The sequence below is a fragment of the Taudactylus pleione genome, unplaced genomic scaffold, assembly GCF_031769625.1.
Source record: "Taudactylus pleione unplaced genomic scaffold, aTauple2 ptg000389l, whole genome shotgun sequence".
NCBI lineage: Eukaryota > Metazoa > Chordata > Amphibia > Anura > Myobatrachidae > Taudactylus > Taudactylus pleione.
This window is the reverse complement of record NW_028284790.1, coordinates 2,906,201-2,931,483: the sequence shown is the minus strand read 5'-3', so window position 1 is coordinate 2,931,483 and position 25,283 is coordinate 2,906,201. Positions and strand designations below refer to the sequence as shown.

The window sequence follows — 25,283 nt, the reverse complement described above, 5'->3', positions numbered from 1 at the left end:
TTTAAACCTTACAATACCAGTCAAAATACAATCAGCGATAAGAGAAAGGGAGAGGAGAGAGAGATAATTCAAGATGGTTGCTAAGAAAGCATGGTGAGAGTTATGTATGGTATTCTTTGATTATGCGTGTTTATAGGTGATAAGAATTATGCTTGCAATATGCAGATACTATAACTATTAGTGAGATGAGGAGCTCATCGCACCTAAAATAATACTTAAAGGTGTGTGTGTATGTATACAGCTATGCAGAGAAATGTAAGGGGGATGGTAAGGCCGCATGGATCTTATTGTTTACTGACCTCATGGTGGCAGCCATTTTGACTGCAGACTCCATTAAGCACATGGAATCCCTTTTGTCTACAAGGCCTAAACTCCCATTGAAAACTCTCATAATGCCATTACCATACCAATCCAGTAACTCACATATATATCCATACACCTCCTTAGTACTATCATAAATATGCAAACTGGATATTGTATGCAGATTGTTACACTATTCTCACACACCACAACTGTGTGATATCTTCAGACAAAACATTACATTATATCAGGCTTGCATACCCTCCCGATTTGGCCGGGAGCCTCCCGATTTTTGGGTGCCGCTCCCGGCCCCCCGGAAAGGCAGGCAAGCCTCCCGGAAGTCTCACACCCTCCCCACCTCCCCCCTGAAAAAAAAAACAAATCCCCGAAGCGGGGGGCCCGGTGACGCGATTCGCGCAGAATCGCGTCATCGTGGCCCCACCCCCTGCTTCACAATGCCGAAAATCAAGGCATTGTGAAGAGGGGGCGGAGTCACGATGATGTGATCGTGCAGCTCCGCCCCCAGCTCCGCCCCCAGTGTGACCCAAAATGGCCGCCCCGCCCCCCCGCTATTAGCTGACAATCAGCTCCCTCCCGGAAGGCTGGAGCTGATTGTCGGCAAGTATGCGTTATATTGTATTCCAATATCTAATACAGCCAGCATTCACTAGGCCATTATATTGTCTAAACACATAGTGAACAATATGAAGAAACTGCAGTCTCCATTAAACACATGTTTCAAGGCCTTTTCACCAAGGGAACAACACATGGAACCAAACCTATTGTTTAAATCACATAGTGGCTTCTATATATTAAACTACAGTAGACAGTATATATGTTTATCTGAGCCAGTCATCCATATAATAGACAAAGACTAAACTTTACCAAATTACTATATACTCTACTGCATGTTAACACCGGGATGCAATCGGGAAACCGGCTGACATGATCCCGACAGCCGGCTTCCCGACTGCTTTTTCCCCGCGTGGGTTAAATGACAGGCATCTATATCTAGACGCCTGTCATTTTCCCGACGCCGGGAGACAGGCGCCTGGCATCCCAATCGAAGGGATGCTGGGCGCCGCGAGCGGACAGCTGCGGGGGGAGGGTTAGGTTTAGTGCACCCGGGGGGGACTTAGGGTTAGGCACCCTCCCGGGAGGGTTAGGGTTAGGCTAGGGGGAGGGAGGGTTAGGGTTAGGCAGCCCCAGGGGGGACTTAGGGTTAGGCCCCCCCGGGGGACTTAGGTTTAGGCAGTGGGGAAGGGGGGGTTAGGGTTAGGCACCCTTTGGGGGGACTTAGGGTTAGGCACCCCCCCGGGGGACTTAGGTTTAGGCAGCGGGGAAGGGGGGGTTAGGGTTAGGCACTTACAGGGGGGATTAGGGTTAGGCACTTGGGGTGGAGGTTAGGGTTAGGCACCCCTAAGGAGGGTTAGGGGAGTTAGGTTAGGTTAGTTATTACTTACCTGAGGACGATTGGGATTTCCAGCGCTGTCGGGCTGCTGCTGCCAGGATCTGTTCATCTGTCGGGCTGCCGCTGCCGAGAATCGAACCGCCAGCCATACGGCCGGCGGTATTTCATACCGATTCCGTTAACACCAATCATTACAAATACCATAATTCTGTTTCACAGAATATTACAAAAAATCCAATTACAAATCTCTTTCCTGCATGCTGCCCCCTAACCAATACACAGACTTACACCTATTTAACCAAAGCTTAATTAACCATAACCCTTAAAAGACATGATTTCAACTAAGCCATGTAAGCCATGTGTGGTTTGAGAGACAGATACTTATCCACCAGGTAGGTAAGAGGCCAGCTTCTCCATTGAGGAGTGTTGGAATTTCATCCTTCTCGTCTGGTTGCAACAGCCTGAATGAATATCTCTACCTGTGTCCTGCTTCATGAGCCCTGTGTGAATGCGTGAAATGCTATTTTCCCAGCCTCCACCTCACCTGTGGGGTCTTGCCTATAAAAGGATATTTCAAACCTTATTGTGTTAAGTAGGGCCTCAGACAGGAAGTGGTCTATATGTGTGAACTACTAAGGCTCTGACTAGGTCTGTTGATATGTACATGACCCTGATAAACTGGTTTCTAAGCCCTGAGTCTGATATTTTGTGATTCATCTATATATTATTGCTGTATAAGTAAATTAATATTAATTTATATATATTGATTTTAATACATACACTGTTACAACACCTAAAATACATAAATCAAAATGGTACTAATTACACAGTTTTAAATATCTTCCTCCACATAGGAGGTGCTAAGTGAGATAGGAAAAGGAAATGAGGATATAGGGACATAGTACATGCTCTGGTTTTGTCACGCAGGACTATTGGTAATGGTGTGGAGCGCACCATCCCCGCCAGAGTTAGTGAAATCCAGGAGAATTGCGACAGTAAAGAGATTCTTCAGTCCTTCATTGGATTCAGGCACAAGCCTTGTTGCGTTATATATATATAGTATTTAAGCAGAAAATAACTGGGGGAAAGTGATATATATATGTTAAGTTTGTGTTGCAGGTACATACAGAACAGGCTTTGAGTTCATAAGATAGGTTGGTGCTGACCTTGGTGTTGGTGTACACATGTTCTTGAAGAAATGTACCATTGTTGGAAAACATTTTATACATATATACACTATAGCAATTACTAGCAAACCTGTGGGCTTGATCACCGGCAGTGCAAGGACAAATCCGGTCCTTGCACTGCCGTAGGCAACAAGGACCGCCTAACACCACAACGGGTCAGTGTCCTCCCGCCTACTTTTATTTCTATCAGCACCACTCAGGTTCCCTCTGTCATCAGTGGTCCTCTCAGTGAAGACCACAGACAGCAGAAGGTGACCAGAATTTTAAGGTGTTGTACTTTGTCATTCTACCCTTACGAACTTGTGAATATGATTGCGAACAACCTGTCTAAATGATGCAATTATTTGTGAATAACTGTATATTTCCTGATTGAATTTGTCAATGGTTCTAAACAAACTAGGAGAACCATCTATTCAGGATCACCTTATTATATATGGTTACAAACTACTAAATATTAGCAGTTTCTTTACTGCTGAATGGTATGCTGTATATCTACAGAATTCACATTTTTGATATCCAGATGTTGGACACATATATGTTAGTAGATACTACTCTCCCAAATCCTACTCAAACGGTTTAAGTGGTAAGAATTTTTATACAGTATTAAAAACTTGATTGTATATTATTTGTGTTATTTAGAAGAATGTAACATGAGAAAAACCTATTGTATACTGGATGCCTGATAATATTACCTCATTAACTAGGGAAAACTGAATCTTCCAGTATTTTTTGCCACAGCACTCATAAGGGCAAGTTAGTCTATTATTATTGCTGTGAATTATATTTCCTTAGGAGTGCTGACATAGTATTTTCGTCAGACTATTGTTACTCAATATATATCATTAAAGAAAAACACTATAATTGATGATTTTAGTAATAGGGAGACTCATTATCATTAGTCTTACTGACATTTATTTGAGTCATCAAATATTCCTTTCTTTTAATATATAATAATAAAAGCTAAATTTTATTGCTTTCATCATTTCATATTACATAATAATTACTAATTTAAGAGTGCCCCTGAAAAGAAGTTTCTTGTCTAGCTCTAGTCTAGAAGTTTTTGTCATTTAGGAGTATGTTGCATACTTTATCCCAGTGAGCACCACCAACATATAAAATCATTCCTATTTAAGCATCATTGATATAATTGTTGGTTCTAATAAGTACAATTTAACATAATTGACTAAAAACCTGTGCGGGATGAAAATAACCTTTTTGGATGGGTTTACATTTACCAGCTCTATTATAATGGTTTTTACTTTTTTCGTAAGCAGCTATTGGAGCAATACAGTTTAATTCAATATTTACATATATAACAGGGAACTTCAGATGACCACTGGCACCTATAATGATTATACCATATATTATTATTCTTTTATTTCATGATAATGACTTAACGGCCAATGTCAACAATCACGTAGGAACCATAGGTGGGTGTTGCTACCTGCTTACCACAGCACTCGACTCCAGATCTCCAGTCAGTTGGAAAGTTAAAATTCCTACTATTCATTTTTACTAAAATCAACTTTATCATAAACATTATAAGGTCTTATGATCTATTATCCTCCTTTTTCTTTGTGGGGTTTGGGTTGAGCAGGACAGGCTCACCTGCCCACTCTCCTCTATTACCCCCTTAACATACCAAGCTATTTCCTTATTCACTGTTTGAACAGTGCCTCCAAAGCTGGGGTCAGATCAGCCTCCTTGTTGGTGCCTCTTGCTCGAGAGGTGGAAGTTGCCGGGTCGGCTACTCTCTTATAATGTGAACCATGGATCCCGGTAGGCTTCTCAGCAACCTTTACTGCAGTGGAGGTGGTTAGGAGCACCTGCTATAATCTATCAATTATCCTAAGTTTAGAAAATGACTTACTATTACACACTCACCAGGAATCACGTCATGGCAGGTTGTGACCTGGGAGGAGACAATGCTCTGCTGTATCAATAAAACCTGCTTGTTTAACAGTAGTAGTGTAGTTTATCATGGTTGTCCTCTGGACCTAAAATTAAATGTGGGCATTTCCTGAACAATCTCTCATATGGAGACTAATTTTATGGAGACCTGGGCGTAACCAGGATGTTATGCAAGACATGGGTAGGGTATTCACCCAATTCATTCCTGTATCCTATGTGACCTTTGACCAGTGGCGTAACTAGGGCAGGGCGAGCGGGGTTCGTGCCCTGGGCGCCGTTGGACCGGCGGCGCGGAGGGGCGCCGCCGGCCACGGTACCGGCCCGCCCGCCCTAGATAGCCAGTATAGCGCCGACCGCAATGAGTGCGGTCAGCGCTACACATTTGCACAGGACCGGCGCTAGGCTTCCAGCGCCGGTCCTGTGCTGCACGCCTGAGCCCGTTCCCTCCCCCTGAGCGCTTGCCCAATAGCGCCAGGAGGCGGGCTCAGGCTGTGCATAACACACGCATCGCCGCAAGCGCTGGCGGCGATGCGTGTGTTAAACAGCAGCCAATGAGAGTCAGATAGACTCTCATTGACTGCTGCAGCACCCACTGCAAGAGCCGGACTTCCGTCCGGCTCCTTCAGTGGGTAATGGGACTGACGTCATGATGTCACGACGTCATGACGTCAGTCCCATAATGCTGAGCGCGCCAGCCCGGGCGGACTGGAGGGCTGGAGCGGCATCGCGGACAGGAGCAGCGTGGAATCAGGTAAGTATATTTTTATATATATATATTTATTTATTTTTAAACCTATCTGCACAACGGGGGAGGGGTTGGCTACTACTGGGGGGGACATCTACTGGGGGTGCCATTGGGAGGACCTCTACTGGGGGGGGCTACTCTACTGGGGACTACTACTTGGGGGGGGACTACAACTGGGGGCATTCTAAAAGGGGCCTAGTATTACTAGAGGCACTGCACTTGGGGGACCACTACAGGGACCACTGGATAGGGGGGGGTCACTACTGGGAGCCTGCATCAGGGGGACCACTACTGGGGGCACTGCAAGGGAGGGGGGGACACTACTGCTGGGGGCACTATATAAGGGGCTTACTGCTAGGGGCACTGCGGGGACCACTACAGGGGGCACTAGATAGGGGGGATCACTACAGGATGCCTGCATAAGGGGACCACTACTGGGAAAACTGCATGGGGGGGACTACTGCTGGGGGCACTATATAAAAGGGCACTGCATAAGGGGATACCGCTACTGGGCACACTGCATTGTGGGGACTGCTACTGGGGGCACTGCATAAGGGGGAACACTACATAGGGCACTGCATTTGGGGGGGCCACTACTGGGGGTACTGAGTAAGGGGAACTAATTGGGGGCTGTATAAGAGGGACCACTACTGGGGATACTGTATAAGGGGCACTACTATGGGCCTGCATGAGAGGGACCACAACTGCATACTGGGGGTACTGTATAAGGGGTACTACTGGGGTTAAGGTGCATATGGATAGGAATGTTCAGTTTGAAAATAAAGGGGAGTGTCATGTTGACCCGCCCCATTTTTAAGTGACCACGCCCATTTTTTTGCCGCGCACGCCTTCGGCGCGCGCACATGGGGGTGGGGCTCCCTTTTCAAATTTGCCCTGGGCTCCAAATACCCTAGTTACGCCACTGCCTTTGACAATTTATTTTACGTTCATAGTGACTTGTAGGTGCAGTGCACCCTGAAATACTTGTCCTGTGAAATGTCTACCTTGATCATATTATACTAAAATTACACTTGAAAACCTGCTTCTGTATAATGAATACTTTACACCACAATATCTAATACATATTGTACATCTCTACTGGATGGAAACTGTATGAAGTCAATCTGTATTGCCAGGAAAGGTCCTTGTAAACGCGGGATGTGACAAATGGTGTGGGAACCATTCTTCCTTGGTTTTCCTCCTAAACAAGTGAGACACCTGCTCTTTTACCTGCACAGGAGGAGAAGTCTGGAGAACACCAATATAACTCACCTTCCCTTACAATGTGAGTAAACCTATGGGCTGTCTCTGCCAGGCCAGGTAATAGTGATTTTGGTGTTACTGGTCATCTCCTCTCATTTTCCCAGATACCTTCCACAAAGAGATTTCTTGCTTAAAGACATTTATACATTTTTTTTTTCCACAAGTTTCAAGTGTAAAACCTTGCAGTGACCCAAATATTTTCATTTTCAGGAGTTTAAAATTCTCCTTTTTTCAGCCTGCTTTGCTGTTTCATCAGGCTGGATCATTTCGACGATACATTTCTTTAGGTAGCTTGAATTTTTAACTTAGGGTTAGGCACCCCCCTGGGAGGGTTAGGGTTAGGCCAGGGGAAGAGGAGGTTAGGGTTGGGCACCCCCCCGGAAGACTTAGGTTTAGGCTGTGGGGATGGGTTAGGTTTAGGCACTTAGAGGGGGGGTTAGGCACTAGGGGAGAGGTTAGGGTTAGTCACCCCTAAGGGAGAGGTAGGGTTGGGGGGTAGGGTTAGTTATACTTACCTAAATCCCCTGTCAGGATTTTCACTGCTGTCAGTCTGCCGGGGTTGGGATTTGAACCGCCAGCACATAGGGCCGGCAGTCATTCATACTGATTCTCTGTGGAGTATAGTAGTGTTGAGTAAGGTTTCAAATGCATCAGATAATTCAATATCCTTGAAGTCTGAACTGTCCTATGTTACACAGATTCAAACACATTCATATTACATACATCTAAACATATCCAGAATATGTATATATAAAAGTACCCTTCTCAAAATCAGACTTTCCTCATCCTCTCTCCAACTCTTCCAGTGTGCCTGAAAATATTCCTTTTCAGGCACGCTCTTCACATTCTAGGATCCAATCATCTTCACTCTATACATCATCTCTATACTTCTACATACTTTGTCTTTATTCACTTTCATATAATTTCTTCCTTTTATTAGGAATAATCTATTTTTTTTCTTATTTAATCTCTCCCCACCCCTTGTGACAATCCTGTCACACACAAACAAAGACCAAATCCCTTACCAATCCACATAATATATCATATCCCAAAAATGAGAGTTATGGTAAGAACTTACTTTTGTTAACTCTCTTTCTTCGAAGTCCATATGGTCTAAAGGAAGACCTTGGGGTGTAGGTGATGATACTGAATCTGGGCACCACACAGTTAAAGCTTTCAGATCCCAGGATGCACTGGGTCCACTCTCCCTATATCTCGCCCCCAAGCCAGAGGCACCTCAATTCGTAATAAGCCGAAGGCCAGAGGAGGATAAGAGAGATGGAAGACAGGTACACTCAAGAATCACATTCTCACACAGAAGGAGATGGAAAAACCGGTGACAAGCAACATAGCCCATACGAAGCCAATTGCGTCAGGGCAGGTGCCCTGTGGACCCTATGGACTTTGAAGAAAGACAGTTAACAAAGGTAAGTTCTTACCATAACTCTCATTTTCTTCTTCAGGGTCCATAGGCTCTACATGGAGACCTTGGGGATGTCCCAAAACAGTCCTTTTAAGGGTGGGGACGCTCCTGCGCTGAGAGGAGAATCCAGCGCCCAAAGGAAGCATCCTGAGAGGTGAAAGTATCAAAGGCATAGAATCTCTGGATAGAAGACCATGTGACCACATTACACAGCTGAACAGCCGAGGCGCCATGGCAAGCTGTCCATGAGGGACCCACAGACAGAGTAGAATGAGCATTAACAGAAGCCGGAACAGGCAGGCCAACCTGCTTGTAAGCCTCTGAGATAGTCATACAAAGCCACTTAGCCATTGTTTGCTTATTGGTTGGCCGTTCCTTCTTGTGAAATCCATAGAGCACAAATAAGGAGTCTGATTTCTGAAAGGGAACTACTACGATCCACATAAATCATGAGGGCGCGTACCACATCAAAGGAGGCCTCACCTGCCAAGGTCTGGTGACTGAAAGGCAGGGACTATAATTTCCTCATTAATGTGGAAAAAAGAAACAACTTAAGGAAGGAACTCAGGGCGAGTATGAAGCACAGCCCTATCCTGGTGAAATATCAGGAAGGGAGAACGACATGAGAGCGCCCCCAACTCTGATACTCTCCTGAGATGCAATTGCCAGAAGAAAGAGAGTCTTCGCTGTTAACCACTTAAGGTCTATTGAAGCTAGAGGTTCAAATGGAGGACCCTGGAGGGCCCAAAGAACTACTGCCAAATCCCAAGGAGCCACTGGGGGGACAAAGGGAGGTTGAATCCAGAGGACATCCAGGAGGAATGTGCGAATATCCAGAAGTGGAGCAATTCTATGTTGGAACCATACAGAGAGTGCAGAGATATGCATTTTCAGTGAGGCCACAAGGAGTCCGAGGTCCAATCCAGCTTGAAGGAAGGCCTGGACTCTGGAGATCTGAAACACCTGGGGGTCATAATTTCTAGGACGACACCACTGGAAAAACATATGCCACACTCTGTGGTTGATCCTAGCAGAAGCTGGCTTATGCGCTGTAAGCAGCGTGTTGACGACAGAATTAGAAAATTCTTTGGACCAGTGGTCGAAGTGGGGCAGTATACAGCGGTATGACATACCACCACTTCCCGGCCCCACTTAATTTTAGCTGCAGAAGAGAATGCACCAGCGCTGGGATGCAGTATGGCATCCCAGCGCTGGAGCAGCGGCTGGCATGTAGCCAGGTCAAAGCAGCCATCTGGTCCCGGCTGCATTGTAAGCAGCGCACACTGGCTGCCAGCCAATCAAGGGGCTTGCGGCCGCCAGCCAATCACGTGGCTCGTGACTGCCAGCCAATCATGGGGCTCGTGGCCGCTGGCCAATGAGAAGCTGCCAAGTGGCAGCTTCTCATTGGCTTGCACTATTGCAGCAGCAATGAAGACCCGGTACTCCTGGCAGCTCCGTTCCAGCAGTGCAGGACCGAAGTTAAGAGGGAAGTAGAGAGAGGGGAGGATGTGAGAGAGGGAATAGAGAGAGGGGCAGACAGAGGGAGGTAGGCAGTTAGTATTGTAGGGGGTGAAGGAAGAGAGGGAAGCAGTGAGAATGGCAGAGTGTGAGAGAGGGGAGCAGGCAGGGATAAATGTGGGGGTGGGTGAGACGTACAATGGGGTGATATGGAAGCAGGGGCCCTGGGGGGGGAATTCAATCTCCATATCCCCACCTCTAAATTCTCACTTCGAGCACTGCTTTGGACCTTAGGAGGGATGTCTCAAGAGCCACACTATCAAAGACAGATGATCCAGGTCCTGATAAAGGTCCAAACTGTAAGGTCCACTTCATTGACAGAGTGTCCACCAAGGTTGCCTCGGCATCTTTTGTTCTGGACCCGTACACTGGTAATTTGTGATTGTGTCAGGAGGCCATGAGGTCCACCTATGGGACGCCCCATTTGTTCACTAGGAGGTGAAACACCTCTTGGTGAAGAGACCATTCCTCTGGATGCACAGTGTGATGGCTGAGGAAGTCTGCTTTCCAATTAAGATCTCCCGGGAATGAACACTGCCTAAATGGCCAAGAGGTGACACTCTGCCCATGTCAGAATGTGTGACACTTCTGTCATTGCTGCCTGACTTCGAGTGCCTCCTTGATGGTTGATGTAAGCTACTGTGGTGGCGTTGTCAGATTGAACCTTCACTGGTTTTCTTAGAAGTATATGCTTGGCCATCTCAAGGGCCATGTACATGGCCCAAAGTCCAATACGTTGATTGAAAGTGTTGCTTCGACTGCTGTTTAATGACCCTGAAAAGAGTGCGGTCCGGTCACTGCACCCCAGCCCCAAAGACTGGCGTCCATTGTAGGAGTAGCCAGTCCAGGATCCAACAGGGGTGACCTTTGGTTAGACGAGATGTCAGTAGCCACCAAGACAGAGACAGACGCACCTCTGGGGAGAGCACTATTGTCTGAGCCTTGATCTGGTGGGGCAATCCATTCCATCTGGAGAGGATCAGCCCCTGCAGAGGTCTGAAGTGAAATTGAGTATATTCCACCATGTCGAAGGTGGACACCATGGATCCCAGAACCCACATAGCCAAGTGTATTGACACCTGGTGACTGTAGAGGCATCTGTATATCTGTAATTGCAATGTGGAGATCTTGTCTGCAGTCAGAAAAATTCTCTGCTGTTGAGAATCTAGGAGGGCCCCCAGATGAACCTGCCAACAGAAGAGGTCATCCAGGTATGGTAGTAGCCGGATACCATGATTCCGCAAGTGGGCCGCCATGATGGCCATAACTTTAGTAAACACCCTTGGAGCAGTGGATAGGCCAAAGGGTAGCCCCCTGAGCTGGAAATTTTGCTGTAGTATTGCAAACCAGAGATAACATTAATGAGAAGGGGTTATAAGAACATGTAGGTATGCGTCTTGAATATCCAGTGATACCATAGAATCCCCAGGTTCCATAGCCAATATGATGAAGCGCAAGGTTTCCATCCTGAACCTGGGTACCCTGAGGAATTTGTTCAGGGATTTGAGCTTGAAGATAGGCCGATGAGATCCATTTGGCTTCTGCACTAGAAAGAGAGTAGAATAGTAACCAGTCCCTCGCTGAGGTAGTGGAACTGGCACAATTACCCCTGCCTGCAGCAAGGACTGAATGGCTTTCTAGATCTGTGAGGCCTTGTTATTGTCTGAAGAAGGGCCTGTGCAGAAAAACTGGTTAGGAGGTCTTCAAAGGAATGAGAGGGCGTAACCGTGAGAGACCACTTCTCTTACCCAGGCATCCTTGGTGGTCTGACACCAGCACTGGGAAAACTGAAAAAGTTGGCCTCCCACTCTGGGGTCACCCAGAGGGAGGCCTGTCCCATCAGGCTGCGGGTTTATCCTCTGGTTTGGAGGCCGGACAACTTGTGCCACAGGCCTGTTTCTTAGGTTTGGCAGCCTTCTTGGCAGTGGACTGTCTAGAAAAGGACTGCCCTTTAAATTTCCCTTGGGGACGAAAGCACCTAAAGGAGGAGGCTTGAGACTTTGAAGCAGATGCCAAAGGCAGAAACGCAGATTTTGATTTTGCCAACATGTCCACAATCTTGCCCAGGTCTGGATCAAACAAAATCTCTGCATTATAGGGCAAGGCCTCTAGGCCTTTCTTAGAATCGGCATCCACACTCCAAGAGCGCAGCCACAGGGAACTGCGAGCAGACTCAGCTGCAGCCGAGACCCTGGAGGTCAGTAGACTAGTATCTAGAGCGGCCTCACCGATATATGCAGCCGCATCCAGGATGTGGCCAACCAGCGACACCTGATACTCCGGAGCTTCCGAGGGGAAGGAGTCCTCAAGTGCATCCGCCCAACACTCTATAGCCTTAGATACCCAGAAGATAGCCATGGGTGGGTGGACAACAGCTCCTGAAAGAGAGTATATTGATTTCAGGCAAGTTTCCACTTTCTTATCTGTAGGATCTTTCAAGGAAGAAATTGAGGGCATAGGTAACGTTGAACTTCTAATCAATCTTGTAACGAGGGAATACACAGCGGGGGGTGATTTATACTTTTTACAATGAGCCTCAGGAAATGGCCAAACATTTTTGAGGTTGAAACCTCTTACCTGGTGATTGCCAGGCAGCAGCCATGTGATCCACTAGTTGATATGACAGAAGGAACACTGTCGAAGTCACCTTTATTTGTTTAACCAGAGGGTGTTTGGATTTGGGGGCTGGCTCGGCATCCTCTATAACCAATAAGGATCTGACCATATGCACCAAGACAGGGATATTAATCCTTGACTTAGTCTCAGTCTCTTGCAAAGGGGAGTCTGGGTTAGAGATGTCAGCTACTTCTCCGTCATCAGATGACATCTCAGACTCTGATAGCTGAGTGGATTGAGATGACACTACAGGACGCTTAGCTGGCTGTACAAAACCGTCTCTCATTCTGCAACATGGTCTGAAATGGCCATATAGAAAGCTGCAAGACTCTTCACTGAAATAGAGAAAACATTCACCCATGGTGGAGGTATACCCTGTGGAAATCCCGGAGTGGGAATTACAGCCTGTTGTGACACAGGAGGGATCTGCATAATGAGTAGTCCCTGTGAGGGAATTACAGGCTGCTGTGGTGTCCCCATAGGAGGAAAATCGGGACCGCTAGGTGGCCCGCAATGGAGGCCAGCATCTGTGAAAAGACCGCCCAAGGGGGCTCCTGTACCGATGTTGGGGGGTTTGCGCTACCCGGTGGGTTATAACACTTCACATATAACCCATCACGAAAGAAATCCTCCTCACTGCAGAATGGGTGCAGAAATATGTTCATTACCCTTGTCAAACATCTCTGCAGGGTAAAATAACACACAATATGGTACTGGGTACAATGCAACCATGAAACCTGGTCCTGTCTTATGCTTGGGTAAGCTTCAGGGACCTTCTGCATAAATATGGCACAGTGCAGCATGCAACAGTACGTGACCAACCTCACAAAGATTGTTTATATGTATGAGGTTATTTAAGAACCATCCTAAAACACCTGTATTAGGGCATGAAATAGAGAAAGGGTATAGCCATATGCTGACAGTAGAGAAAAGAGACACAGACAGTCAGCGCTACCACAAGTCACATATAATGCAGGAATTACTGCAAATTGGCCCTACACTCATCTACACAGACTCAGTGTCTGGTAGGAAATAGTGCTACGGACCACGCATTGTCCTGAGAGAGCTGTGACTGCACCATGAAGAAAATGGCTGCTGGAGACCTCAGAGGGGGCAGCTCAGAGAAGCCAGACCTCAGAGGAAATGTGCCCTGAGCTGAGGGGAGGATCCACTTAAACAGGGAAGCTGTCTCCCCTGGTAAATTATTAACCCCTGGGATGCTGGTTTCCTGCACTAAATGTCCCTGGTGGTCTAGTGGATCGTGATGTCTTGTGCCTGCATCCAAACTCTGCACCTCCGGTCTGTTCCCTGAGAACGGAGGTATCGACTGCCTTAACATGCGGGTCACCACAAGCGACAACACACCTTACCTGTCCACTAAAGTCCAGTTGCAGTCTGGGCGCTCTCCAAGGGCCCTGGCTAGCATCGACCCCAGGAATGTCCACCGAGATCCCCAGATCGGTACTGGCATCGCGGCTCGGAGGGGTGATGGAGCTGCAGCGCACACATTCATCGGACAGTCTGCTGCTGCATGCTTTATGATGTAAAATAAAATCATAAAAATAATAGCTTAAGGTCTGCCTAAGCAGCCCTCTGCATAACAGTGACCCGACTTTGAACAGGCACCAACAAAACTGAGGTGCCTCTGGCTCAGGGGCGGGGTATAGGGAGAGTGGACCCAGAGCATCCTGGGTGGTGAAAGCTTTAACTGCATGGTGCCCGAATTCAGTTCCTTCACCTACACTCCAAGGTCTCCCTGCCTATGGACCTTGAAGAAAATATATATGTATATATATATATATATATATATATATATATTAAACTACTGGATACAATATAAAACATAGAAGATATTTCTGAAAATCAATTAAGATATTAAAGACTATCTACACAATATACTATAAACTTTTAAGATAAGAGATAATATGAGTATTGTACAATTATAATACCCCTCTATGGCCCCCATTTATTAACGAGTTTTATCACCAAAACGAGTGATAAATTTCACTGCGTATGATAAATGGTGCTCCAGCCAATCAGCTCCCAACTGTCATTTTTCTAACAGTTGACAGTTGGGAGCTGATTGGCTGGAGTACCATTTATCATACACAGTTGGGAGCTGATTGGCTGGAGTACCATTTATCATACACAGTGAAATGTATCACTCGTTTTGGTGATAAAACTTGTTAATAAATGAGGCTCTATGTGAGGTATTACATCTGACATTGTACAGTACATGTGTATGTTATTACACATACAGACTACAATTCAAAGCAGCCTCTGCAGCTGCTGAAGAGGTCAGGAGTCAGGTGGTCAGACATGTGGCAGTTGGTCAGGGAGAGTCTGAGGTAATGGTCTGAGAGCAGGACACCGGTGCTGGTAAAAGACCCCTGACAGGAACCAGTAGCTGTGGCACTGTTAGTGAGCATGGACATGGAGGTGAAGAGTGGAGCCGCAGACCAGCCCTTGAAGGGGGGTCCTGAGGTGTCCTTTTAGTAAACAGACCTGCGCTTCTGAGGTGACTCCTCCTGGCTGGAGAGTGATCAGTGAGGAGAGGGGCTTGGCAGATTCATTCCTGTCAGATGAATAAAACAGCAGTTAGTGACTTATATTCTCCTTACCTGTCTCTGCTTGGAGCTTATATAAGAACACAGTCAGTATACAAGGACGTCAGGAAAGCTAGCTACTAACAAACACGGGTGTGCACGATTCTCTCAGTTACTGCTAACAGCTTGCTTCTATTTTACCTCTACCCACCTCCATAAATACTGTTCCTCCTTTATTAGACTGCTGAGGTCAGTTATGCTATTTGGCGTACTCATGAAAAGGGAAAATTTATAAATCTATGTGCACCGACAAAAGAGTTAAAGAGCAGACACTCATTTTAAAAAGGATATTGTATAATAGTTACCTTATACTTTGAATCTCTAGTGTTGTAATAGTGTGATAGGATTATGTTTATTATAGGGTTATAGCAGGGTGATAAAGTCGCTCCTTTAGGAGCAAATAACCTGTTAGCTTATATGTCCTTGTTGGAGATAAATATTTCTTTGTTCATGTATCTTTAATGTGAAACGTTAACTATATTTAAACAGTACAAGCAAAGAAAATGTTCCTGTTCAATAAACATATATAGATGTACTTTTTTGTTCATATCTAATATATTAACGACTAGGGCTTTTTTCTGTACAGGTTGAGTCTCCCATATCCAAATATTCCGAAGTACAGAATATTCCGAAATACGGAATATTTTACGGAAGTCTTTTGTCCCAGCACTTCAGGGCCGCACCCTCACCACCAAACCAGACTCCCAGAATTTTGATGAAGTCCGGCTTGACAGCAAAGGGGAATGGAGCGGAGGATGACAGGTGCCACTGCCCGAACAGCATAGCCTCTGACTTCCCGCAGTTGACCTTTGCCCCTGAAGCTCGGCCAAAGTTCTCGCAGGTCTGGACGAGTGCTGTCACCAAATTTCCGAAAGGTAAGATTGTCAGGTAAAGCTGCTTGCAAACATGACCTATGATCGTTATTTGTGGGTTCATGTGCAGGATCTATAGAGGAGATAGGGGATCTAGAGTCTAACGTGCCTGTGGAAGTTAAGGGTAGACTCAGTTTACTTTCCCCTGGGTCAGTTTCTTTTCCCCTGAAGTAGCTGTACATTTCCCAGGGTATCATTGTCATTGTCCCTTGATTCCCCAGAGGCCTGTACATCCCCTACATTCTTCTCCTCACTATTTTTGCTGGGTTGTGGATTGGTCATAACCATAGCCACAACAGAGATCATCAGTAGGTGATTCCCTGATGGGGCTGCAATAGGTTCTTTTATAAGAACAGGATATAATTTGGTGACCATATTTTCCTTGGATAGTTGACTATTTAGAGTAACATATAATTGGCTACAGGGCTGGCTCTAGGAGTGTTCTACCAGTGCACTACCTCGATAAAGCAGCCATAGGCGAAACGCGTGTCGGCATTCCCTGAGTGCTGCCAGTCACCGCACTACTGTATGCGGCTATAGGATCGTTATTTGCATTATATGTTGTAACATTTGTATTTGTGTTTATGAGGGTTAACATCTGAATCGGGAGAGAGCATTGGTGTACCCACTAAGCCTGTTATTATACCCGCGGGTCACTCTGAGACTATTCATACCTCAGAGAAAATACAGAGATATACGATCTGAACTATTTTGGATCAGTGTGACATAAAGATACCATTCTAGACCAATGATTCAAGAAAGGGTTAACCTTACCCATACACACGAAAAAACTGACACAGCACTGTTATGAATGTTTTATTGGCTAAAGCAATCATGGAATAGAGAAATTATATGTACTTATTATAATGAGATCCATGTAGCAGCATAGAGTTATAAATGATTAGATATTATTAAAGGAAATAACATTTATAAAATACAATTGCTGCTACCATTTAGGTCACTGAGTTATTACATCCTACTCTCTATTTTCCAGAAAGTTACTTTGAAACAACATCTAAAAAAGATACATTGTACACCCATTATAACTTTACTGACTGATACTTTGCCAAAAGAGAATTCACAGACAGATACTAAGAAAGATCCAAATGACTGACAGCACCGGGAAGTGTTTTTAAATCACTTTTCATTACAATCTTTTTCACTTTCTAAACTCTTTATTTTTATTTTTATATTCGCCAAGATATCTGTACATCATATTTTAAGAGATATTAATAAACGTTATATTTTATTGATGATTCAGAAACCATAAAATGAGTACATTAAACCCATGAAAGTGCATCGGACCTTGTATCTTACCTTTTTTCTTCTCCAAAATATGATTTGATAACATTTATATAAGATGATATAGTAGCACCTCCATATGATAAATCTCTGTTGGATACCCCTACAAATATAGGGCCTGATTCAGACCCACTCGCGAGCGGCTGTCCGCTCGCAAGTGGGTCGATGTTCTGGACTGAGCATGCGCACGACGGAGGGAGCTCCGTCGTGCGCATGCGCCAGACGCGACTAGCGAAGGAAAGTCCTTCGCTCGTTGTGTCCGATCAAAGGGGGCGTGCTGTCAATGTTGATTGACAGCACGCCCCCTTTGGTAGGCGTGCCTCCCTGACGGGGGCGTTCCCACGGGAACGCCTCCCGTCAAAAGCCGGCCCACTGACATCACTAGTGATGTCAGTGGGAGTGATTTTGGCTCTGATAGAGCCAAAATCACTCCGGAGCTTGCGGTTGAAAACCTCAACCGCAGGCTCCGGCTCGCAATTTCGATGGTCGCGATGGTCTCGACCATCGCGGCCATCAAAATGCACACTCGTATAGCCTGTGGGTGGTGACCCACAGCTATACGAGCGTCCAGAAGGACGCTCCATTTTCATGGAGGCTGGCCCTCATTCAGAGCATGCGCTCTGCTCAGAGCGTACGGCTCTGAATGAGGGCCATAATGTTATATGGAGTCTTGTACTAAGAAAAATTTTATGAATTTCTGAATATAATAAATATTTATGAATATTAAGGTCAGTGCAGTATCAATATTGTTTTCTCAGTTATAGCTTAATTTGCCACAAATGTAACACACGTAAACTGAGTTCAATCTGCCAGTCATCTGGTGATACAGATATAGTATCTCAGCTCTTGACAATGAATGTAAAAGTTAAAAAGTATAAAAAATATTTATATTTACCTTGATCCGGATCACTCCAGTCCTTTGACAAGAGCTAAGATACAGTAGCACGTAGAATCCTTGATGTAGCAGAAATTGTGGCAGTCAGACTTTGAGCCCTCATCTGTTTAAGGTAAAAATACTTTTCCCAGTCTTGTTCATGGCAAAGTAAATATATTTATTTAAAGAGACATCTCCACTTTTCTGCACAGAGATTCGTGGGGAATGTACAATGAGAAATCAAGGTGAATTCTAGGCCTGATTCAGACCCGGTCACAAGCACTGAGCGCTTGCAACCGGGTCGATGGTGGCCCAGAGCGCATGGGCACAACGGAGCCGGTTTCGTCGTGCGCATGCGTGAGACCCGGATAGCGACGGGCAATCCATCGCTTCTGGTCTCGCACCAAAGGGGGCATGCTGTCGATGTTGAGTGACAGCATGCCCACTTTGGTGGGCGGGCCGAGGGGGTGGCTGCCCAGACGGAGGTGTTCCCATGAGAACGCCTACCATATGGGGGCGGCCCCACTGACATCACAAGTGATGTCAGTGGGAGAGCTTTCGGCTCTGTTAGAGCCGAAAGCTCTCTGGGGCTTGCGGCCACGAGACCCTACCACAAGGGTCTCGTCGCAAGCCTGATTGTCGCGATGGTCTTGACGATCGTGACCATCAGCATGGCCAATCGTAGTAGCTGTGGGTGGCAACCCACAGCAATGTGAGCGGCCAGGAGGCCGCTCCATAAAAAAAAAAAGACGCCCTGATTCAGAGCGAACGCTCTGTCAGAGTGTCCGGCTCTGAATCAGGGACTCTGGGCCTAATTCAGACCCGCTCGTGAGCGCTGAGTGCTCGCAAGTGGGTCGATGTTGCCCAAGTGCGCATGCGCACGACAGAGGTGGCTTCGTCGTGCGCATGCGCGAGACCCGAATAACGATGGCCAAGCCGTCGTTATGGGTCTCGCACCAAAGGGGGCGTGCTGACGATGGTGATTGACAGCACGCCACCCTGTGGTGGGCATGCCGGGGGCGTGGCTGCCCAGATAGAGGCATTCCCATGGGAACGCCTACCGTCTGGGACCGGCCCCACTGACATCACTAGTGTTGTCAGTGGGAGTGCTTTTGGCTCTGATAGAGCCAAAAGCACTCCAGGATTTGCAGAAGCGAGACCCTACCGCAAGGGTCTCGTCGCAAGCCCGATGGTCGTGATGGTCTTGACCATCGCAACCATCATTTTGGCCGCTCGCTATAGCTGTGGTTGGTCTCCCACAGCTATGCGAGCGGCTAGGAGGCCACTCCAAAAAGGAGCAGGGACGGCCCTGATTCAGAGCGAGCGCTCTGTCAGAGCATCCGGCTCTGAATCAGGGCCGCTGTCTCTAAACCAGAAAGCACGTTATTTTATACACATTTTTACATAAAACAACAGACTCATTAACAGGAGGATGTTAATATGTACATTACAATAAAGGTTTTTCATTTGATGATGTAGAGAAATGGGCTGTGACAATATGCAATAATATGGCTCATTAATAAATAAGTAAGCAAAACTACTAATTCATCTGTGTTCTTTGACATCTGCTGCCCTGGTCGAGATGACCATTTAGCAAATACAATGTTGATTTTGACTCTTTCAAAGCAAATATAAATACGGATTTGTATGTTATTTTCGACACAGTCATGCGCCCAAGGTCATGTAGTCCATATTAAGTCTATTTTTAAACTTGTTTTTCCTTTTATTGATGGTCGCGATGGTCAAGACAATCACTACCATCGGGCTTGCGACGAGACCCTTGTGGTAGGGTCTTGTGGCCTCAAGCCCCAGAGAGCTTCTTGCTCTAATAGAGCCAGAAGCTCTCCCACTGACATCAATGACGATGTCTGTGGGGACGCCCACAAACGGCAGGCGTTCGCTTGGGAACACCTCCGTTTGTGAAGCCACCCCCCGGCCACGCCTACCATATGGGGCGAGCTGTCAATCCCCATCGACAGCTCGCCGCCTTTGGTGCGAGACCCGGAGCGACGGAGCACCTGTCGCTAGCCGGATCTCGCGCATGCGCACGGTGGAGCCGGCTCCGTCGTGCACATGCCCAGTGGGCAAATATCAACCCGATTGCGAGCGCTCAGCGCTCAGCGCTTGCGACCGGGTCTAAATCAGGCCCTCTGTTCTGACAGCACATACTGTAGTTAACATTAAAGTTAATTGAATTGCATTCTTGGAATAATTGGGATCCAACTCCAGATCATACTGTTTATACAATCCTACTAGAGACCTTGTCACAGATTCTACATCCAGTCTATGCGAACACACTTGTCCAATTTTTCAGCAGACCACCAATCTGCATCTGCTGAAATTGTAACACCATACACACTCTTCTAATCTTTGTCTGACTGGCTCCAACTGACACACAAATTTACATAATAAGGGGCAGAGCTACATGGCACATTACCATACAGGAAAAGCAAATATAATCATTGCTATTTGTATAGTTGCTGTTCTGGTATGCTTTTGCTGGCTGCACTTAAAGTGTCGCAGAGCCCATGCTTTAGCCCTTGTTGCTATGGCTTCAATGCTGCAATTGCTGGAACTCAGTAAAAAGAGAAGCAAGAAGTATTCCTGTTGGTCCAAGGAGTAGCTGAGGAGGTGAGATTCATTTTATAATAATAATAATAATTTTATTTATATAGCGCTTTTCTCCTAAAGGACTCAAAGTGCTTTACATTTACAGTACAAAATACAAAATAAGCTTAAACAAGGGACATTAGTGAAATGCTTGGGTGAATAGGTGAGTCTTGAGTCTATTTTTGAAGGATTCTAGAGTGGAGGCCTCTTGAACTGTGCGGGGAAGTGAGTTCCAAAAGGTTGGAGCCACAAAACTGAAAGCTCCACCCCCAGACGAATTCTGTGAGATTCTAGGTACTTTCAATAGTCCTTCATCAACGGATCGCAGTAATCGAGTGGGACAGTAAGGAATCAGAAGCTGCTTCAGGTACCCTGGGCCATGGTCATGAAGGGCTTTGTAAATTATTAATCCAATCTTGAAGGCAATTCGCCATCTGACAGGCAGCCAGTGAAGGGAGTAGAGACTGGGTGCTATGTGGCTGGAACGGGGCTGGTTGGTTAATAGCCTGGCAGCTGCGTTTTGTACCATCTGCAAGCGGTGTAATTCTATTGCTGGGAGCCCGAGGTAGAGGGCGTTGCAGTAGTCTAGGCGTGATGATATAAATGCATGTATGACTTTAGGCAGATCTTCTGAGGGAATTAAGTGCTTGATTCTGGCTATGTTCCTCAGATAAAAGAATGAGGATTTGATTGTGGCTGATACCTGATGTTTAAGTGTCAAGCCACTATCCAGGACAACACCAAGATACCGCACATGTTTAGTGTTTTGTAATTCTGAACCCCCAAGCGTAAGTCCTGTTGGTTGGCTATGCTGTAGCCCAGTCCTGTGACCTATCATACGAACCTCTGTTTTATCAGGGTTCAGTTGCAGCCAACTGGCACTCATCCACTCCTGAAGCTCAGCTAGGCAGCCTTTTAGGGTTGTTATTGGGTCCTTTGTACCTGGAGCAAAGGACAGGTACAGTTGTGTATCATCTGCATAGCAGTGGTAGACCAGGTCATGACGTCTGATTATTTCACCCAATAGTAGCATGTATACTGCAAAAAACATGGGAGATAGTATAGAACCCTGTGGGACACCACATGGAAGTGACACTGGTGATGAAGAGTTTACTCCAGAAGAAACTCTCTGTGACCTGCCAGTGAGAAATGATTTGAACCATCTAAGGACTGTGCCATCCAGTCCACAGAAATTTTTCAGGCGCTCAATTAGAATCCCATGTTCCACAGTATCAAATGCTGCTGAGAGATCCAGAAGGATTAAGATTGAACAATCACCTCTGTCTCTTGCCATCAGAAGATCATTAAGCACACATACCAGGGCTGTTTCAGTGCTATGTCTTCTCCTGAATCCTGACTGGAATGGAACATAAATATCATGGGTAGACAGGTGGGTTTCCAGTTGCATTGCCACCACTTTCTCAATGACCTTTCCTAGAAAAGGAAGGTTTGATACTGGTCTATAGTTGGTCATGCAGTCGGGGTCTAAATTAGGTTTTTTAAGAAGTGGTCTAACAATTGCTTCCTTTAGTGGTTCTGGAAAAATGGCTGTTTGCAAAGAGCATTGAACTATATTTGCAATTACAGGGCCAATAATGTCTATACACCCTATGAGAAGCTTGGTTGAGGCAGGGTCCAGATCACAGGTGGTGGGTCGCAACATTCTGATAATTTTAGCAATGTCTTTTACATCCATTATGTCAAAGCTGTTCCAGGGAGACAGGTGGCTTTCCTTGGCAGGCTTGGTAGTTTGGCACTCCTTTGATGGCACTGTGGGGATTCCAGCCCAGATGGAGGATACTTTATCTGCAAAGAATTTTGCAAACTCATTGCATCTTGACTGGGAGAGGGTTTCATCATGCTGCAAGCATGCTGGTTTGCAAAGCATCTCCACTGTACAGAAAAGCTGAGCTGGCCTATTGTTTGCTGCCTTGATCTCATTTGAAAGGAACTCTGTTTTCTTACGGGTGATTTTTGATTGATATTCTCTTATATGTTTGATTAGTGTTAACTTATCCTCTACCAGGTTCTTCTTCCTCCATTGTCTTTCAAGTCTACATCCCCTTTTCTTGAGTTCACTAACACTATTGTAAAACCAAGGGGCTTGACGGTGTGGCATGAGGGGTAGTATACGCACAGGGGCATTAATATCCATTGCAGTTGTCACATCCCTGTTATAGTAATGGACAAGGGAACAAGGATCTTCACAGGCCCCCATTACCGCAGAAAGATCCTGGTTTGCTGCAAGAGCCTTGGGAGTCATGCCCCTCCTTGGACGATGCCTTGTCAACTCCATGGGTAAAGTTCTATTTTGAGGGGTTGCAACTGAGAAGTGAATTGAGTGGTGGTCTGACCACGTGACTGGGTTTATATTTAGGTCAGAGACATCTAATCCAATCTGGAAGACAAGATCAAGAGTGTGACCACTTATATGAGTAGCCGAAGGAATGACTAGTGTGAGGCCCAGAGCATTCATTGTGCACAGGAGATCTTGGCCAAGGTGTGAGAGCTCATCATCAACCCATGCATTGAAATCCCCTAGGATCAGCCATCTTTGATGCTCCAGAACTAGTCCAGCAACAATATCTGCAAATTCTTGTAGAAATATATTTCCATCTCCAGTGGGGCGGTAAATGAGAAGTACTCTGAATCCTAATTCTGTAGAACTCCGAGCAGCGATGCACTCAAATGAGTGAGTCATTTCCATTGGGTGGACCCTAAGTTTAAGTGCTTTTCTAAAGCAGATGGCCACTCCCCCTCCCCTGCGGTTAAGTTTTGGGTTGTGAATGACAGAATAATTTGTTGGAACTGCAGCTTCCAAGGTAGGTGCTGCATTTTCATCTAGCCAAGTCTCTGTAATACTGGCAAGATCTGCAGATTCACTAAGGTCAGCAATTGTGGCAGTCTTGTTTCTTATAGATCTGGCATTACAATGGACAGACCTGATTGGGCATACCGGAGTGCCTCTAGTTTTCTTTATATTGAGTGTGGGAGCTCTGGGGATGTCAGTCACAGAGCGGGCGTTTAATAATCTGTTCTTCCAAGCACAGGGCCATTTGAAAGGTACCACTTCTATTTGTCTTCTATATGAAACTGGTGAACCTGAAGGCAAGGAACTTACGTGGCTACAGCGGATAAGAGATTTTCGTCCTCGCTTCCCACGACTGCCCCATTGAGTTTTTTTGAAAATTCCAAGGGATTTAAGAATGGAAGCCTGTGCTGGATCAATAGGAACTGCTGCTCGTGGTGGGCGGAGTGAAAGCATAAAGCTGGAGGTGTAAAAATACATTGGGTCATCGATGAGAGAGCATGAATTGCATTTGATGATGAGAGAAGATCAAGTAGTTTTTTTCTGTTTTCTCAACTCTGTGTATGATCCAGAAGTTATAATGGGATTCATGAGCAGACTAATTTAATTTGGCCATTGCTATGTCCAGTTACTTCTCTCTTGTACAAAAGGTATATTTTGAGGAGTATCTAATAAGCTAACTTGTCTTTTCAGTTGATGATTTAGTTACACAAAGTATTCCAGGGCAAAGCAGGCTTGTGGAAAGGTGTTAGAAGCCATTCCTATTGTATAGGTGTGAAAATCCCAGTGTGAGACTCCTTTTGAAGTAGATATTCTGTGCAAGGGTAAAGATAACATGTCTCCAGGGGAAAAAAAAAAAAATGGAATCCTGTGTTTTAAAATGACCAGACTTCCAGATTGCAGAGACTGGGGATACTGTATTTTAGATTATTAATGCAAGAAATCAGAGTTATTTGCTGAGCAGACACCTCTGAATGATGTCTTAGGGGGTAGATGGAGCTAAAGATAATTTGTATTCCACAGTACCTCAGACCCTCCAACTATACCGATTTGGCCGGTACAGTACCGTTTTTTAACGGACTGTACCGGCAAACACTGTCTGTACCGATTGTACCGGATTCTACAGCGCTGCGGGGACACAGACTCCCGCAGAGTTGCTAAGTAACAGGCGGATCCCTCGGCGTCGTCTGGTCTGTTATTGACTCAATCAGCTGTCTCAGTCTCAGCCAGGAGGAGCGGAACTTAGAGGCGCTGCCGCCGCTGCCCGCCGACCGGGTCCCCAATTGGCTGTAGCCGGAGCATGACGTCATACGCGCATGACACATCACAACGTTATGCGCACTGCTGGAGGGCCTGGGTGAGCTTCGAATGAAGAGCAGCAGCATCGGAGAAGATGCCAGAAGGATTTTGAAAACAACTTACAAGTAACAAGGTAAGTCAATATAAGTGTTAAAAAAAGCTGGCCGGGCAGCGGGAGGGAGTTGCAGCGGTTGTGAATAAGTTACTATCTTAATACATCTACTTTAATAGCTGTTTCTATGAAAAATGGAAAGAAAATAAGGAAATGTCTTACTGAAGATACCATTTATTTCAGAATCCAGTTCAGTTATTAGTATTACAGGCTTGGAGACTCTTCCCCTCCGTTCTAATGCTCAGGCTGTTACACAGTGGACAGGACACTTTATAATAATACTCCTACAAAATTATAAAACACAATGGGTGGAATTCAATTGTTTCCGCGGCCCGGATCTCCCGTCTAAAGTGACGGGAGATCGTGGGCCACTATTCAATTGTTCCAGCTTTACACGCTGATCGCGAAAAGTGCCGTTTGGGCGC

At 45.9% G+C, this 25,283-nt stretch overlaps 1 long non-coding RNA gene across 2 annotated transcripts in view; it reads left to right on the top strand.

Moving 5' to 3' along the window:
* The window catches only part of LOC148507665 (uncharacterized), a 97,507-nt gene that overhangs the window by 44,549 nt on the left and 27,675 nt on the right, over positions 1-25,283 (top strand). For both annotated transcript variants that reach the window (XR_015869681.1, XR_015869682.1), the window contains exon 2: positions 15,567-15,855. This is a non-coding gene — a long non-coding RNA (uncharacterized LOC148507665). The remainder of the gene's footprint in view (positions 1-15,566; positions 15,856-25,283) is intronic.